We start from the raw sequence: 18,497 nt of genomic DNA, 5'->3' as shown, positions 1-18,497 counted from the left end.
AAGCCGGGCGGGACGCGGGAGCTGCTCTCGGTCGCTTCCAGAGGGGGATGCGCCTGGGACAGCCTGTGACCAGGCGTGATGTCAACCGCCTGACACGGTACATGGCTTTTTCCAGGTGTCAGGCAATGAGACTGCGTAACAAAAAACCCTCCTGTCATCGCACAGGTCCGCGACACAGATCCTGCAGCTCATACCATCACTCTCTTAAGAATTTCATACATCATTCACTGATAACAATTGACCTGTTGCTTTAGATGTTCAGGCAAGACCTTTCCCAAATTACCCCTGCTAAACCTTCTGTGACGTGGGATATCTTTAATATAACAAATTTTGTTACCAGTTAATTCATAGCCAACAAAAGGAAATTAATTACAGCATGTAGCAGAATCTGACTGAATACCAAGACTTCATGAAGCACAGGGAAGCTATTGAACTCAAAACACTTCTCAAAAAAGTTATTTTTAAGGCTGACATTTCAAGTCAAAGCCATGCACTTTCTTACACTGATACCCCTTCAAATCGACCTCAAGAAATTCCCAGCTTTTAAATGCCAAGTTTCCTAATAGAGAGAGCTTTGATCCTTTGTCAAAGTGACAGTTCTCTGCTGCAACTGATCACATCCATTTTGTCCCCATTCTAACTATGCCACTGACCTGTAATTCATGCTAATGCCACAGTACATTGACAGATGGACTATTAGGTCAAACCAAATCTGAATGTAATACACTCCGTTCTGCTACAGCTGCCCAAGCACAGTAGAGAAGCAGACACAGGAAAACAACTCCATCATATTAAATTTCTCATCTCTCTGAAATAAAAAAAATTACTGCAAAAAGTGCTGGTGTCCTCAGGCATTGCACTGGAGACTCCTTCCTTATGAAACTGCCATGATAGGTATAGGTAGGACAAGATGAAAGAAGAGGGAACAATCATTCCATCTCATCCCATGATGGCAGATGAGGCAGAAGAAAATCCCCATGCACCCAAAGGCGTAAGGCTTACCAGCACGGAAACAAAGAATAGTTTGGGCTGAAAGGCACCTTTATAAGTCACCTAATCCAACCCTTCTGCAGTGACCAGGTTGCTCGGAGTCCCATCTAACGTGGCTTTGAATGTTTCCAGGGATGAAGCACCTGTCACCTCTCTGGACAACCCATGTCAGTGTTTCACCACACTTACTGTAAAATATTTCTTCCTTATATCTAGTCTAAACCTGCTCTAAGATAGTCTAAGGAATAATTACAAAACCAGATATACAAAATCTTCCTGAAAAATCATTTGAGGCTTCAGGCCTTGCCAAACTGTTCTGAAGGTATCACAAAGTTCTCCCCATACACCAATAGCCTTCCTGATGCCAGCGAAGGCTCCAAGAATAATTACATCCCACAATATACACCAAGCAGAACATTCCTGGGTGTGGAAAATCCCCTTGGCCAGGTCGGGTCAGCTGTCCTGGCTGTGCTCCCTCTCAGCTCCTTGTGCACCTGCTCACTGCCAGAGCAGGAGGATCCCACACGTCCCTGGCTCCAGGGAAGCGCTGCTCAGCCCCGGCCAAGGCGTCGCTGTGGTGGCAGCGTTCTTCTCATCACTCCAAAATGCAGCCCTGCACCAGCTACTAGGGAAACAAATAACTTTATCCCAGCCAAAACCAGGAGACTTCGCAGCTGAGGTCCTAGCTTAGCACAGAAGTGCATATTTGAGTTTTGCTTACAGTATTACTCTTGTGAAGGAGAAAGAAGAGAAAGAAGTAAGACCTTGCACAGAAATTCCCAGAAGACAGTAAGCAGGCTTAGTTTATAATTCATAGACATAACAAAATGAGTAAGAATCTATCACACCAGCAAACTAAAACTTTCTGTCCAAGAACAAATAGAACTGCACCCCAGAGACCATGCAGCACAACAAACAGCAATTCTTCATCTTTATTATCCATTTCAGAGCATAATGATTGAGTAACAAAAGAGTATAATAATTATGAGCTACAATTTGGAGAATAACAAAAGCAATACAGCACTCTTAGCACTCTTGCTTCCCCATCTGCCTAATCTTGCAAGGTTTTCTCTGCATTACAATCAAAAAGCAATTGAATATTGTTCATTAAAAAAATGGGCCACTGGATCACTACAGACATCCTAGCCAAGGCTGCAGTCTGTCTAGAACCTGCTCAGATGGCACAGCAGCAGAATTCTTTCCCAGGCCTCTACCTATACCACAGGTTTCTGCCAGTGTGTGCAGTACTGCACTTGGCTTGCTCAGACACCTCTGGCAATAAATTGCCCAGTTTTTGAAAGTCAGGGATCAGTTGACAGCACAGTTTTGTGGCAAAGAGGTTCCCAAGCCTGCACTGGAAGTCCTATTAGCTGCTCCAGTGGCAGGAGTAGCTGACTGACGGGGCTGTGGACATTCCTGTCCCTGCTTTCTGTCCCCCATCCCATATGAACAGCAGTTCATTCAAGTGTCTCCATGTTATCTCATCCTCTGCTACCGCCTGATAATCCCGTGTCTCCTTCTGGATCTCTTGTCCCTCTGTAACACAGCTCAGATTTTGGTTCATCAGCTGCAATGCACTTCCTGCTCAGTGCTGCTGTTCCTTCTCCATGGCAAAAATCAGTGGTCCTAAAAGTGATCAGCAAAGCAGAATGGAGGCTTGGGAATGTTGTTGGTAAATTCTAGAAACCTTACTGCTGTTTTTTACCAAAAAACCAGAAAAATTTGCTCAGGAGCAATCTAAACCCACGTGAGAAAAGTGTTATCCCCCTAGATCCATCATTTTCTCAGTTAAGTAGAATGCCAGCAAGCAGCACTTCAGTTATTTCCTGGCATTTCACAATGTGTGTCTCTAAAGCACGTCCTAACTGTGCATCACCACTGACAGGGCATACAAAGGTCATGTCAATCTGTCCAAGTAATACTGGAACCAGAAGGAAACCAGCAATATGCAACCTGCAGATGCAACACCAGGTTTGTGCTTTTTAGAATTCCAGCTTTGAAGAGCTAAAACAAATTTTTAGGAAATAAAACATAGCCCTACCACAAGGGATATTTTTGTATCCAAATTACTCACTATGTGTATAATAAAAAATAGTCCTTGATTATTCTCAAGCTGACAATGTATTCAGATAGTGTCACACTTAACTAATGCTCCCACTGATGTTTTACTTTATAGAAGTTGTTATTACTGAAATCTCATCTATTTTGGCAGCTGTCCCCGTGATAAAGCACACAGGGGATTGGAACACTATTTTCACTTGGGTGGCTAATGCTGGAAGATGGACCAAGCTGCTGAGCATGATGCTCTCATGAGACAGTGAACCAACCTGCCTCTGATCATGCCACGAAAAGATTAGACATAGTCTTTACGAATGCTATTAAAAAGAAGATAATCTCTTTTCCTCAACGAGTTAAAGTGAAAAAAAGGGCTTTTAAAGCTTTCATAACCTGCCATGATAAATGACATTTTATTGGATCTCCCTTCTCCTTGAGAAATACACCAGAGATTTAATACATTCATTTTACAACTCCAAAGCTACTAGACTCTCCAAACCTACAAAGTAGAAGGGGAAGATCATTCTTTGGCCTGTCAAACTGATGAACAGTAAAAGCTTTTCAGTAAATTTCTCACGCTTTCCTTTGCAGCAGCTGATGCTGGTAACTTCTGCAGCTGCATGTTCAGCATGGAGGTACTCAGGGAGGAAGTCCCAGTCAGAGCTGCAAATGCCCTTCCTCCTCATCCCTGCTCCCATTGCTCAAACCAGCAGCTGAGCAGCTGCAGAGTTGCTGCATCCAAATCACAGCTGCACTTTAATATTGGCACTGAAACCAACATTGTTTCTGCAGCAAAGACTTAGCTATTAAAATATTAAAAGGATTCTGACTACATGCAAAAAGAGAGGCTTGATTTTGAAATTCATATTAGGTCCTGGCATATTCATGTTCAGAAAAACTGGAACACGTAGGTTTGAAATGCCTTTGCAGTCGTTGCAGGTCAGCCACAACAGCAGATTTAGTGATTCAGACCACACTAAGCTGTGTGATCAACCTCACACCACAGAATTAATTCAGGCTTCTATCAGTGACACACACCAGAACACCTCCTACTCCATTTCTGCACATACATTCCACACAGATTATGGCATACTGGATACAGGCTTGCTTTTCAAGGAAAAAAGTTATTGGAGAAAGAGAAAAATAAACAGAAAATACTATAATTCTTGCGGTTTTATATCAGAGGAGGTGTGGAAAAGCTGGAGTTACACCCCGAATCCTTAAAGCTTGTATTCTGCTTTCAGTGGCACAAGGATGTAAAACTCCTCAAGGAATCAATAACAAACACCTTAAAAATTACTTCTGATTTCAGGAAATTCCTGCTTACTACAGACCTGCAAGAATAAGCAAATTTATGCAGAGGAAAGGATATGCCAGCTGTTACTTTGGAATATCCGGTCTTAAGATAAATCATAAATTAGGACCCAGTGAAAAAGTGTTTCTTACTAGGTAGGCCAAGTTGGTGTTTGAAGTTCAAAATAAAACCCATAAATATCTGCAAGTGCTGCAGCACAAAGAGCACTATTCAATGGCATCAGCAGAATGTCTCATTGTCTTTGAATGAACATTCAATAAATTGGAGGAAGATGCCTTAGAGATGCATCATCAGGGCACTGGCAGCTAAAGACTGTTTTCCCAGAAAACTGCTCAGAATTCCTCCAACACAACTTAGAAAAAGAAATCAAATGACTTAAGGAGCAAAGAAAGAGAACAATTCAGACACCACGGCTACAACAACCCATTCATAACCTCAACTATGGCAATCAAAGCAACTGATCAAAACACGTGACAAATAGTAAGTGGCTTAAAAGATCTATCACATCTTTGTACTGCCATCAAAACCAGAAAACAATGAGAAGAACTGGAGAAACCCAGATAGCTACCCTTGAAAAATAGTCCCTGCTTTTTGCAGAGGGTCCTGCAGTTCAGTAAGGAAGGAAAGGAAGAGGACACTCCTCAACTGCCCTGAAACACAGCCAGGAATGAAATACTAAATACTCAGCATCAAACAAATCATCAAACTTAGATTGTCTCCGTATTGAGATACAAAACAGCAAAGAACGTTATTTGGTAAAGGTATTCCGACAACACGGAATAAATTTGGAGTCTGTGTGCTATGGAAACTCTTTTATGCCATCCACTTTTAAGAAGTCTGTCCAAGGAGCAAGAGTGGATGTCTCTGTGGCCCAGGTACAACAGACTGGGAGAAATGAAACAGCTGGATATAAAGTAGAGCAGAGTTAAGATTGCCTCTCTACTTCAAAATCTTCTTTCCACATCGTATCACCGTACATGGCATCCACCCCTTTAACAGCTACTAATTCTACTACAGCTAATAATTATGAGCATTTCAGGTACTAAAATTGACTAAATTCCACCAAACACTGAAGAGGATTTTGCACCATTTCCATGATGCTGCTCTCTCAGACATAAGCACACAGTTGTAATCAGCTCTTTGTTAGAATCCATTCTCAGTAGCTCTTCGTAATTTTCAATCAGGAAGCATTGAACACAAGCAGTATTCCAGCTTTTTTCCCCCTCAACTTTTTGTCATTCATATTTACCACTGTGATTCACAGAGGATTAAACATAGCTTTGCCTTTTTGAGCACTTTTAACTTATTTATTTGATATATAACTATACACACCATAAATATACATTGTAAGACTATTCATGAAGCCAAGAGAAAGAAATAGCACCATATGATAGCACTGTTTAATATGTCATAGAGAAGAAATGTCAAATAATGAATTTACTACCTGTATCTTTGACTTTCAGAAAACTGCACACAGTGATAGCCACAAGCAGCTGAAAAACAAAGGCACCAACTGCACTGGGATAAATGGAGAAACAGCAGTGGGATCTCAGAACACTCACAAGACAACTGCTGGCTGTATTAGGTAGATTATTACAGGCACTAGATGCCAACTCATATGAAAACCACAGGATGTATTCTCTGAGGTCCTGATAGGAAAACCCACTGCGATTTTAAAGACACAGAGAGGTAGCAAAGACAATTAAACAGTAAAGCCATGAATTAGAATGACATTAAAAACAGCTATATTAAAGCAATTAAAACCAATCTGCCATTTTCATCTTTAAAATCTACCAATAATCTAGAATTGGATCTTCTTCAGCTAGAAGAGTTAAAGCTTCCAGCAGTAACCAACTGCCTATTCACCCAAAATCAGGAGAAAAATCACATACACTGGGTTAACTAAGGAGGAACCTTTAACGAGTTTATCCATGACCTGCCAGTGCCTCTTACAGACAGATACAGGAACTCGGTGAGCACAGAGACCTGAGAACAAGGGCAGTCACATCCTAAAAATGACTGCTTTTCCTCTACCCCTAACGAAGCAAGACCAGGACATAGGTTTAAAGATATGGGTCTAGAATTAGGGAAAATGAATCATATTCATAGATGTATTACCACTCAGGGAAAGTCTGATACTAAAACAAACCTTATTCAGACACATTTCCTAAAAGGCTCGCTCTATTCCAGTGATTTTTATCATCTCAACATAAGGCAAGAAACAGGAGATAATATATGTTAAATTTTTATTATTGGATTAGACTTTAGATATGGTTTTCTAAATATAAATTATCTGCAAGCACAATTTTCAGAAAAGCTGCACATCCAATAACAGAATGTACAGACATAAAACTGTATTTTGAGTATTTTGCCCTATTTAGGGAGAAGGTATGGAAGGCACTCTGGTTTTTCCAGGTGAAGGAAGGGGTACATTCCCTTCCCTGAAGCACCCTTGTTTCAGAGCTGTGTGTGCCTTGATTTGCAGAGCAGAAAATGTGCAAGTCTGTGCAGATCTCGAATGGCACATGGCTGTGCCACAGCATTCAGATTGTTCTGGGAATACAGGATGGAGGGGGCACTCTGGAAGAATACTCAGTTCCTTTGCAGGCATTGTTGCTGCAGCCCACGTCAGCCAGCAATTTGGCACATTCCATGTCTGGGAAGAAGCCTCTCAGATTGCTCTATCTGAATCTGTGTTTCTTGTCTCCGCAGTGAAAGAGCTGAAGACACGACAAGAGGAGGGGAAATGCCACAGCTTGTAACTCAAAAAACCAGTCATTTTCTAAACAAGTAGATCAAGTCAGAAAGACTTTTGGGAAAAGAATCATTCTACCAGATTTGTGGATGTGAATGACAGACCGGAGGCTATGGCACTGCATTCTCAGAGGTGCCGAGCACCTGCACTTTCTGGGGGTGCAGAGATCCTCCTTTAAGGAGCAGGTGGGATGTAACCATGACATAGATGAGCACAACATTTAGTGTATGCAAAGTATTTATTATCTGTGTGTAGAGTTTGTAACTAATGTTAGGATGGGCTTAATGTCGATGTAATTAAATATAATTGTACAGTTCCTTCAGGTGGGAAAGCTGGAAATCAGTGCTTAAGCTATGAGGTAAGGGAAGCGCAGCAGTGAGGAAGAACTGCAGCATTTCCCCAGCCACATCAGCTACTAAGGAAAAAAACCCCACCAAACAGAAAAATTTACTGTTCTAGAGTGATTCACCACAATGTATTACTCTTCAGCAGAAATGAGATGCACCTGATTGTGGGCTAATCATAGATTTTTTTTTTTTAAATATTCTACTTTTGACGCAATTTGGATGCTGGTAAGTGTCCTTGCATAGCTAAGTGACTACTCAATGCCACCTCACTTGTCTGTTTAGATACTAACTTTAAAATGCATGCATGAGGGATTGTCATTTTTGCAATACAGAATTAGATCAGGGTTTATTACAGGTATGTACAGAGTCTGTCAAGTAGAGATGAGGATTATTTAATATATAAATATTTATGTGAAGCAAAGCCACAATGATGGCTTTGGTTATTCATTAAAAAAAAGAATATTCATAATCTAAAACACTCTAACCTGATTTTTACTGCTTATCACTCAAGCCTTAGATCAATTATTTGTTTAGTTTTTATGGAAGATGTGTTGGACCTGGCCTCTCCTGAGCCTAGAAATACAAAGTCATTAAGGAAAATACAGACCTGGAGATTTCCTCTCAATTACATTCACCAGCCAGTGGTTTCATTTACCCAACCACAGCTGAGAAACGTCCATCTGAGAACATTTACTAAGAAGCAGAGAGAATTATCACAGGCAGAGACCGAACTAACACAACCATTCTGCTGCCAAGGTGTTTTCTCCAGAGTTAGCTTAGCTATTACTGTGGAGTACTGCCCTGTGCAGTGCTATTTTGAGACTATTTACAAAAGCTTAATTCAGAACTGCCAATAATTCTGAGCATTTCAGGTATTAAAACTGACTGGATTCCACCAAACACTGAAGAGGATTTTGCTCCATTTCCATTATGCTGCTGTCTTAGCCATAATCTTCAGCAAATATATGTCTTCAGGTGAATAAATTTCAGTACTGCTGCTTCAATTTGAGTTTCTCTCGTTACAAGGAGGTTTTCAGAAAATACATGGTGTTTAACTTGTGTACACACACCAGTAACTATGAGCAAACATTTCATTGTATGACTGGCTGATAAACAAAATTACAGATAATTCTTACCTGTGCAGGTTATGACACATTCAGCTTTGTTTGTGTTTCTGAGCTTATCAGAAATGGCCTGGACTAAGCATACTTACACACAGCTTTAAAGGAAAAGATAATTTTTTTACAGATCATGGCATTTGCCATACATTCTGGGCCATGAATTCTGAGCTCACAACCAAGGAGCAATTCTGGTTGTTCTGCTACATAGCCACAGGTAGCTATTTTGGTTTTGCCAACAGCTTCTTCTGCAGATGATTACAATTATCACAATGTGTTGTGTAGCATGAAAATACAATATTCTGTCAAACATATAAGAGAGCCTAAACCTACAACATGTATTTCTACAGAACTGACTTGCAGCTTTTACAAGGTGGAGCAATAATAATGCAGGAGGTTAAAAGAATATTTTTCAACACAGAGGGACTTATTTTAAAGGAGCACTTTCAACGTGAAATTCTCTATACCTTTAAGTTGGACTCATTCATTGTTATGGTATTTTTTTTCTCCATAGACCATTTCAAAACATTTGTTACTTGTATTTGCCATAACAGCATAAATTAAAAACGCAGCATTCTATCAGAATCTGATGAGCCCCAAAATACTTCATTATTTGGTCTGATATACAGGCAAAATTCTGCAGTCCTAAAAAAATCACTGAAAAACCCTCTTGTACCAACCAGAAGCCCAGTGCACAGAAAATGCTTTTGCAAACCTGCTGTGCCTACTCTGGATGGTCCAAAGCAGGCGCAGAGAGGCTTCTCTGAAGCCTCTTCTCTTCAGAGATTGTGCAGCCAAGGCTGTCTGAACTGAGAAATTGATATCACTAACAGCACTTGAAGAAGCAGATTAGAGGATTCAGGAAAACTAGAAGTGGTTAGCAGCATTTTCACATGATGGCCACATACCTTCTTTCCAAGCTGAACTTTAGAATGGCATTCAGTGCTTTAATTCTACTGAGAAAACGCCTGCAGCACCTTCAGCACTGCAAATGCTCTTGCTCTGCAAGCACTCTTGGCAGGGCTGCTTTGACTGGCTGGGAGGTTTGGTTATACTTTCATTTCAGCAAAAGTTTCACAAGTTTGTTTAGAACTTTCCATGGAAAGTATCCCCACTTGTTAAAAAAACGTTGCCTGAATCATCCCACAGTGTATCCAAGTGACCATTAAAAAGAATTCCATGTGATACAATGAGAGAGCAGTGGATTCATGTTCCTGCTGTAACTCCCAAATAACAGAAATTTGCTTAGAAAAAACTGAGTGGATACTGGGGCATTCTTCTAAATGTGGCACCAGTAGACAGCAAGTGGGGGAAAAATAGGGGAAGTAGTTTGAAGGTTTACATTTTTGATATCGCCTTTATTGCAGACATCACATAAAAGAACACTGCATGAGACTTGCAGAGACATCACTGTAGCAGCACAGCTGAATCATCCCACAGTGTATCCAAGTGACCATTAAAAAGAATTCCATGTGATACAATGAGAGAGCAGTGGATTCATGTTCCTGCTGTAACTCCCAAATAACAGAAATTTGCTTAGAAAAAACTGAGTGGATACTGGGGCATTCTTCTAAATGTGGCACCAGTAGACAGCAAGTGGGGGAAAAATAGGGGAAGTAGTTTGAAGGTTTACATTTTTGATATCGCCTTTATTGCAGACATCACATAAAAGAACACTGCATGAGACTTGCAGAGACATCACTGTGGAAAAAAAAAAAAAAAAAAAAAGGAGGAAAAAGACAGTATTTAACTGAGAAAGAATCCAATAACAATCTGAAGACTCATCCTAAACTACTCTGAACAGCTTACACATTTTCCCATGACAAGGGAACAGATTGCCTGTCAATGCACCTTTCTCCACTCCCCAAAGTGTTGCTCTCAAATCAGTCTAATGCCCACAGACAAGGACAGAAAATCTGAGACAGTCCTCACTAGTTCTTGCACGTCAAGGACAAAAATCTTCACACACCTCTTTCTTTTTCTCACCAGCTGAAATGCCAGCTCTGGAGAAGGAGTTAAATGAAAACAAGTTGACCATCTAAGAAGCTGAAAGCGTGGATGCTCAGGCACTTAATAGAGAGTCAGTTTAGACAGTGCATCCGTGACCTGTTCCCGTAACACCCCATTACAGCTGCTTCTGCCTGTGACAAGAACACACTGTCCCCTTCTTCAAAAGAGGTAGTACTTCTTGAATTAGCAAGTGTGGTCTACGAGAGTCTGAGGATTTGAACTTCTGTAGGCAGATTAATAGAAGAAAAATATCTATACTGTTAACTCTTTCCACTTTGGCTTTCGTTAGGAGTTTTTAATGCTGTCCTATCGATCTGATATGGACAAAACAAGAAGAGTGATTTTTGGGGGGAAATGCAAGAGGTGCACTTGACTGCTTAAGAAAATGAGGTGTTTGGTTATTGGCTCCAAAGGAGGTAAAGGCCTGACCCACAGCTGGGCCAGAAACTCCTTCAGGAAGCCCAGAGAGGAGGAGTGTGCGCTGGTGAGCAGCAACGCGTCGGAGTCCCCTGCGCGCCTTTCGATCGTCTGTCGTTTTACTGTGAGCCAAACATTTTATTCCATAGCTATGGGAGCCTGCATGAGCTGCCTTTGAGCCCTCCCTGCTGGGCTGCAGGACAGTGATCTCCCCATGAGCCTCCCAAGGTGGCTCCTCAAGACAGAGACCTTCTACTAATGACAGATCTTTGGATGAGTCCAACTCAAGCCTTCTCTGACTTGCCACTGGACTGCATTCCAGGTGACTCTCCCCTTGAGCTGGGACACATCTCAGGGTTTGAGCTTCCTTACCTAAGACTAGGAGATTCTTCCTTAGAGATCTGGTGTGAAGATGACCCTCAAAAACCAGCTGAACCAACCCACTGGCTCCTGTGCACCTCCTCACACACGGATTATTCGGGGGAAGAATGGGTGTCATAAAGCCCAGAGCACACAAACATCACGTGAGACCTGTTCCTAAGAAAATCAAAACACGCGTACGCAAATTAAGGAGCTGCCTTTGGTCACCTCACTAACACTTTTGCCTGCATTTGTTCCAGATAAGAGAAACCACTGAAGAGATCTTTTTGAGTGTTTAAACCCACATGGAGCACCTTTTACAAAGCTCCTTCCATCAACAACACTTGCAAGCAAAAAGAAAACCCACCAAAAACATAAACACCAAAGCCCAAGTACCCAAAGGTGATGTCTGAAGACTGGTACCTGTCTCCAGGCAGTTTAGGCAGAAAGATTTCAAGAGGCACTTATGGACTGTTTTGTACCTGACAATATGATGAGCTTCTCCTAAAGCTTTTCTTTCCTTCCAGAATAAGAGCTAATGTTCTTTACTGAAACTTTGTGACACCCTAGATGTTAAGCACCCACACTTCCCAACACCCTCTAAAGTTTGGGGGTTTGGGCAATAAGCTAGAAAGAGAATGGTGAAGAATTGTGATACGGAATTGCCAAATCTGCCTGGTGTTAGACCTGCAAGCAGTGTAGACCTTCTGAAGCTGGGCACGATAGAAAAAATGTGGGCAGTATAAATGGGTTCAATCAACTACACTGATACAGGAGCACTTAGGTGATCTTTTTAAAATGGCGTTACCTAGGGAAGCCAAACTCTAGTTTGCATGAAGAAAATTCTGCTGGGGAGGCCAAAAAAGTTCATCTCTGCACTGAATGTTACAGTAGAAAGGCCAAAGGCAGCTCCTTACAAGACACTGCACAAGAAAAATTGATGTACAAAATGTGAAATGAGTGATTTCCAATATTGTGTGTTACTAACTCCCTCAAAACACACCTGCCTATGTACACCCTGTTCCTTGAAAGGGTCCATTTATGACAATGAATAGATCTATTCCTGTAAATGGATGAAAGAATAACTCAGAGAAACAGTCATGCAGGGAATATGAACAGGTTTCAGAGAGCAGTGGATGCTGCCAAATGAAGGAGATGGTTAGAGGCAGCACCCAGGCACTGCCCAAGGAAGCACTGGAAGTGTGGCTGGAAATGAAGACAATGGCTAAAAGCTGGTTTGTGCTTTGTTAGTTCTTATTACTTTAACAGTGGACTGAAACCAACTCAAAATCTGCAAGCAGTTCACTGACACGATTTTAAGGAATTGCTAAGTTTTTACACACACAGCAGATGTCTTGTTGGACAATTTTGCTCACCAGTGAGAGAACCTGGCAGGCTGAACATCACCTGTTCCCCTGGCTGATACACACCTTAATTATAAAGTAGCACTGGAAGTATTTGAAGACAGATAATTGCAGTAGTCTCAGCTCTCTCAGTACTTGATAACTGCCTTGTTAAGGGTAACAGGAAAAGAGCATATATAGGAAGCTAAAAGAAAAAGTAGGAATAAAATAGCCAGTTAAATTACTCCAGTGTCTTTCTTCAAGTTCCTAGGACAGACAGGTAGCCATTATTGCAAACATAGGGATGGCTAACAGTGCCCCTTTGGGTTCCTTTATATTTATACAGGGAAGGAAAGGCACAGAGAGGAAAGTATACACATCGGTCCCATGCTTAAACTCCCCACCTGGCATCTGATTTTGGCCAATATCAGAGATGGAGCAGCAAGCTCCATGGGTCTCCAGCACGACTTTGTGCTGACAGTCCACGTTCACACTGATGTCTCTGCTTCCTCTTTCCTTCCTTTGCTCACACAACATGGAGTACATTAGGGACAGATTCACCAGTGGCTAGCCATCCTCAGGGTAAAGCAAGCATTTCCCTCCTACCCTTGAGATTGCACTGAAACCATCAGAACATAAAAAGAATTCAGATCTGAGCCTGACCCCTTCCTACCAATTTCATAATAGTGATTCTTACACTGGTGATTTCATTGCCACTGAGTCAATGTAAGCTATTTTCTTCCTACAGTTACTGGGGGAGATTCAAGTCCTTATGACTAGAGCAGAACTCTAATCAATGTTATCATATGAGCCACAGGGCCCCTAGAAGGTTACATACCCTTCTGCTCAACTATGAAGAGCATTTTGCATCCTTTACCCTGAACAGCCTACTGTGAAATATTTAGAACAAAAAAAAACCTGCTTTATTTTTGTTTAATGGTATAAAACCCAACTTTGTTAATTCAGTGAATGCCTACTCAGGCTCTAAAGAATTCATAGTGTCCAACCACAGACCTTTGTAGTGAACAACAAGTCCAATCATTCTGGTTGAATTATGCAAAGTTCCAGGCATTCTTTGGCATGAGAGAAAGATACATTTTCTCTGGTATATGGAAATATTATTTGATTTAAAGCTGTATCCCACAGAATTCAATCTTGACAAAAACATAGTTTAAATATAAACAACCATTTTTGTGCCATTGAACTCATTTTGAGACTGCTTCATGACCAGATTAATCAGCTTCCTGCTCCTGAATTCATGCACAAATTCCTTGTATTAGTAAGTAGATACATAGCACTGTCAGAAGAAGGAACTCCAACAAAAACTTTAACAGGTTTTTCCTTTTTAGACATGCATGTTTGGTTAAATAAATTATCATAGAGCAAGGAATAAAAATGTGTTTGTGTGAGAAGTTGGCCATTCCTGGTCTCCCCTAAACCTCGAGAAACACTTGCTGACAAAGAAAGAAAATGAATTTGTTTCACATTCCTTACATTAACTTCTTATTTTGCTAAACTCATCATTCTGATGAGCTTTTAAAAATGAGTACTTTAGTAGTCTATTTTGTGCATGTATAGTAAAGAATATCTAAGGATTCAGGTGCTTCCAAACAAAACTAATATTTGTTTTAATTTCAATTTAGCACTAAGGAAAGCAATGCCTCTGAGAGCTCTTTTACCAACAGCCAAGTTACTCTCTAATGCCAGTGCCTGACCCATCACCAATAAAACAAACCATCAGTGAGGGGTGGCTGCAACCACACGAGCATTTGGAATATCAGGACTTCCCTTTGCGTCCTTCCCCAACAGAACACAAAAGCAATGGTGTGCTTGCAGTGGCAACAAGGACCAAGTTTGGCTTCTGAAAAAACATGTGGGGAGCACGAAGGAAAAACACAACCAGAAAACCAGCACAGAAAATCCAACACAGGCTGTTGTTCTCAGCAGCTGAAACCACAACTACACAAAATGCCATAAGCCAGTTCCAAGTCATGGGAAGGAGCTGGAAACTTTCTGTGACAGCTTTCTCACACAAGGCTTTCTTAATTTAGTCTCTCTGAAACAATTATCCATCTGCTTCAGAACTGACCACTTATTTAGCTTGGCCACATTAACAATCTATAAGAAATACATCATGCAATGGACCAAAACCAACCCCAAACCCCAGCTCCTCCTTAGTCTACAAGCAGTAAGAAAACACAGTTGGCTTGTAAAAGCAAAACAACAAAAACACTAATGCATTACTTCCCCCTAAACTTTTAGGTAGGCTCAAAAGTTACAACCAGCTATCATCTCTTCTTGAAATAAAACAAAGTCATTTTAACACTTCCAGAATATAAGATACTATGCCACAGCTTGTAACCATTACTGTGTCCAGCACTAAGCACAGAACACAACAGAACTGAACTTCTGCCCGTTTTTGCTTGTACTGTAAACAAGTCTCTGCTTAATAAATAGAAATGGAAGAGTGTGTCCACATGGAAAAAGAACAAGAGTTCAGTTCTCAGATTGAAATTATGTTGGCTTCTGGTTGTGTAAGCTGGAGTCTCTTCCACGGGTTTGCAGTAATGCCACAAGAATTTGTGCATGAATTCAGTCCTTATTCTCCCCAAACTGTCTGCATTATTTATTTACTTAAAGAAAGGCTTCTCAAAAGAGATTTTACAGTCAACAAAATTCTAGGTCTCTTTCATCCTTCCCTGAGTTAAAAATATTCTATCACTGGAACTATTGTGCATAACACTAAAATACCTTCTGTTTCAAGTGAGATCACAGTCCTTTAAATGTAAGACCCTTTTCCCCATTAGATGAGTTCTCTTACTAAGGAAATGCTAATGCTAAAGCCTTGAGTGAATTCAGAAAAAGAAGAATGAAAACATTTTATGAGAATCTTTTACGTTTGTGGCCTGACAGTGAAAGACAAGGATGCACAGTGTCTTACTGCCACAGGATAGAACACAGCCTTGCTGAAAAGACAATTGAGTCACTGAATTTTCTAAACTTGAGAGTACTAAGCAAAAGAAGATGATTTTGACCTATTTCCCAAAGCAGGCTGTTTGGACTCCTAGGGGTAACCTACAGAAGAGGCAGCTGAGCCAGCTAAGGACTGCCCATAGCAGACATTGAGACAATTTGGACTTCTCTTGCTTCAAACCAGTAACAGGCACAAGTACCTTATTCATGCCTCTGTGTTAGTCTCCTCTTTTAACAACAGTCTCCTCTTTTAAAAGCATCAACACCTTTTCCTGTAGATCTTTGGACATCACTTTAACATTTCCTGTAATCACATAATGCAATTCTTCAAAACAATTGGAAGTTAAGTTTGAGTCACCCAAAACTACGGCAAAAAGGGAGAAGCACCACAAAGCAGAGAAACCAGCCTTTCATTTGTGTAGCCATTCTGACAAGCTATCAGACCAACAGGGACCATGAAGCAAGCAGCTTTCTGTATACAGCAAAAGTACAGAGGATAGCCAGTTAGTCCTCTCCAGTGCCAGTGAAGGATTGTATCCTGCAGAATGTTACTGACAACTTTATACGTTTTTATCTAAGAATAAAACCTTTGGACTTCCTTGTTGTTGGAAATTGAAAATACCTTTAGATACACTTGGCGAAGAGTTAACATAATTTCTGCTAGTTGTATCTCCTCTTTCCTTGTTCAGAGCCACCAAACACAAATTATAAACTTGGTTTACTTCTCTGTTTTACTCTCCAGTCACAATTCTAATCAGCACTAGGCATGTGTATCTCTGTCACTGGCTGTTTTGCAGCAGATACACTGAGCTGGAGAGGTAAAATTACAAAATTTTCTTTTCAAAGCAACAGCCCCTGATCTATTACAATAAACAAACTTCCATCTCTAAGCAACTGATCTCTTAGCAACAAGAAGCACCTGCATAAAAGATGCTACAGAGAGTGATCACCAGAAAACCTATCCAGACCTTTAAGAGGAGCACATCAGGAGCCAGGATAGCACTCTCCACCGGCAAAAATCCAGAAGTAACAAGAACACACAGGTAAATTTTCAATTCATATTCTAGCAATTTTCTTCAAACAGCATGGGTAGGACATTACATAAATGGGATTTATTTTTGTTTTGAGTGGGAAGCATGTCTTCCGGAGCTGCTTTGATCTGCTACTGTAATTATCTTTGTGTAAATTATATGCTGTCACTATCTAAACACAGAAATCTTTTTTAGTAGAAAATATGCAGGTCTTTGGCCAAATTCCTGGTATTAAAACAACAGTAATATGCTATATATTTTGCAAGTGTTCTACAAAGTTTCTTTTAAAAAAAAATGGCATAACGTTCTTGCAGGATAGCTATCCTAAGAAAGTGTATTCACTTTGTCCAACCTTTCAAGCTCTTTACATTACATCCAAAAATATTAAATAATCTCAGTTTTTATAGATACAGGCTCCCCAGATTAAATAACTAAACCTGTTCAGTGTTTCTGTGGTATCTGATAATAGTTCTTTAGACTCTCAAGTGGATTTTTGTTCATGTGTACCATGACAGAGTTAAGGTAGAATACATGGCATGGGACAGACACTGCCAGCTGTTGCTGCACAGCAATGTAGAATTAGTTGGGAAGTCTGTGAATTTTGGACAAACTGACATTTCCAAGCATCACTGACACAGCAGGGAAAAACTGATTGTGAGTGAGGCTAAAAAAGTGAGAATAAAAATTGGGTATAACAAGTCTGGAACTGACCCAGAGAATTTTTTATTCTACCATAGCTGGATCTCTCTCAGTTGGTGCTTACTGTGGAAAAGTGCTGTCTTTCTTCTAGCTGCTCTATAACAGTTAATTATTATATCTGATTAATAAAGTCATTTGCAAAAAGAATGGTTTGAGAATTGTTATGCATTCTTAGTCTCATTTTTTCAACCACCAAGATAAACTTTACTTCAGGATTAATTTACATACTTTGATAAAATACTTGATGTTTATAGCCAGAGAAAAAAAAGCCAAAAATTTAATTCGTGTTTCTTAGATAGTTGTCCTCTCTGTGTCAAGTAACTTGTTGCTTAAATTGATCAAGGTATTTGCTAGCAGTAAAAGTACAACAGCAGAAACACAACTATGGTAGAGAGAGCAGCTTTTTATCTGAAAAATTAGAAACAAAACACCTACCCAGTAGTAATAGAAACCAATAGCAGCTACCTACAGAAAACCCTCCTCATACACGGCTGCTTTGCCATAGTCACCAAAAGGAGTCTGATAAAAAGCACTTTAGAGAGATTCCAGTTGTCTACCCATGACTCATTTTCTGGTTAGTTTTGAGTTAATTAGAGCTCATGGTGTTCTAATGAAACTTTGAGGTAGACAGGCAGTAAATTCCAGTCCTGACACCACTGCAGAAGTTTGTACAACCCCACAGCTCTTTCTGATGGCTTACAAGCACTGACACACCTCTTCTGCTTCAGGAGATGGTTTGTTTCACATGAAACCCTTGTAGTGTCCTGTGTGGATGATACCTCTCATGGACGTCGTGGTGGTTCACAGGCAACAAGACCTTTTGTGAAACGTGCTAAAACTGGCAAGTTATTTTTCCAAACCACACACCAGCCACCATACAAAGGCACAAAAAAGAGGCACTGCTCTTACTACAGTAATCCAAACAAATAGTAACATTCAAATGCAGTCCTACATTTATAGAAGATATTTTTAATGTATTTCCTTCCCTGGCCATGGGTTCAGTCCGCACTGGTAATTCCCAGTCACATGCCAGTACTGGGTGGTGCTAACAAAACTGATTGACCAAACTGACCCCAGACAGCAG

General features: G+C 40.5%; 1 protein-coding gene across 1 annotated transcript in view; it reads left to right on the top strand.

Annotated features, from left to right (window-relative positions):
* The first annotated feature begins 16,427 nt into the window (after positions 1–16,427).
* Positions 16,428–18,497, top strand: part of LOC103621248 (aromatase) — a 21,980-nt gene continuing 19,910 nt past the window's right edge. Inside the window, exon 1 of the mRNA XM_008640019.2 lies at positions 16,428–16,726. The gene's annotated coding sequence lies outside the window, so the exon portion shown is untranslated. The remainder of the gene's footprint in view (positions 16,727–18,497) is intronic.

Source organism: Corvus brachyrhynchos, unplaced genomic scaffold, assembly GCF_000691975.1.
Source record: "Corvus brachyrhynchos isolate BGI_N302 unplaced genomic scaffold, ASM69197v1 scaffold97, whole genome shotgun sequence".
In the NCBI taxonomy this organism is placed as follows: Eukaryota; Metazoa; Chordata; class Aves; order Passeriformes; family Corvidae; genus Corvus; species Corvus brachyrhynchos.
The sequence above is the reverse complement of the archived record's forward strand: the minus strand, read 5'-3'. Positions and strand labels throughout refer to the sequence as shown.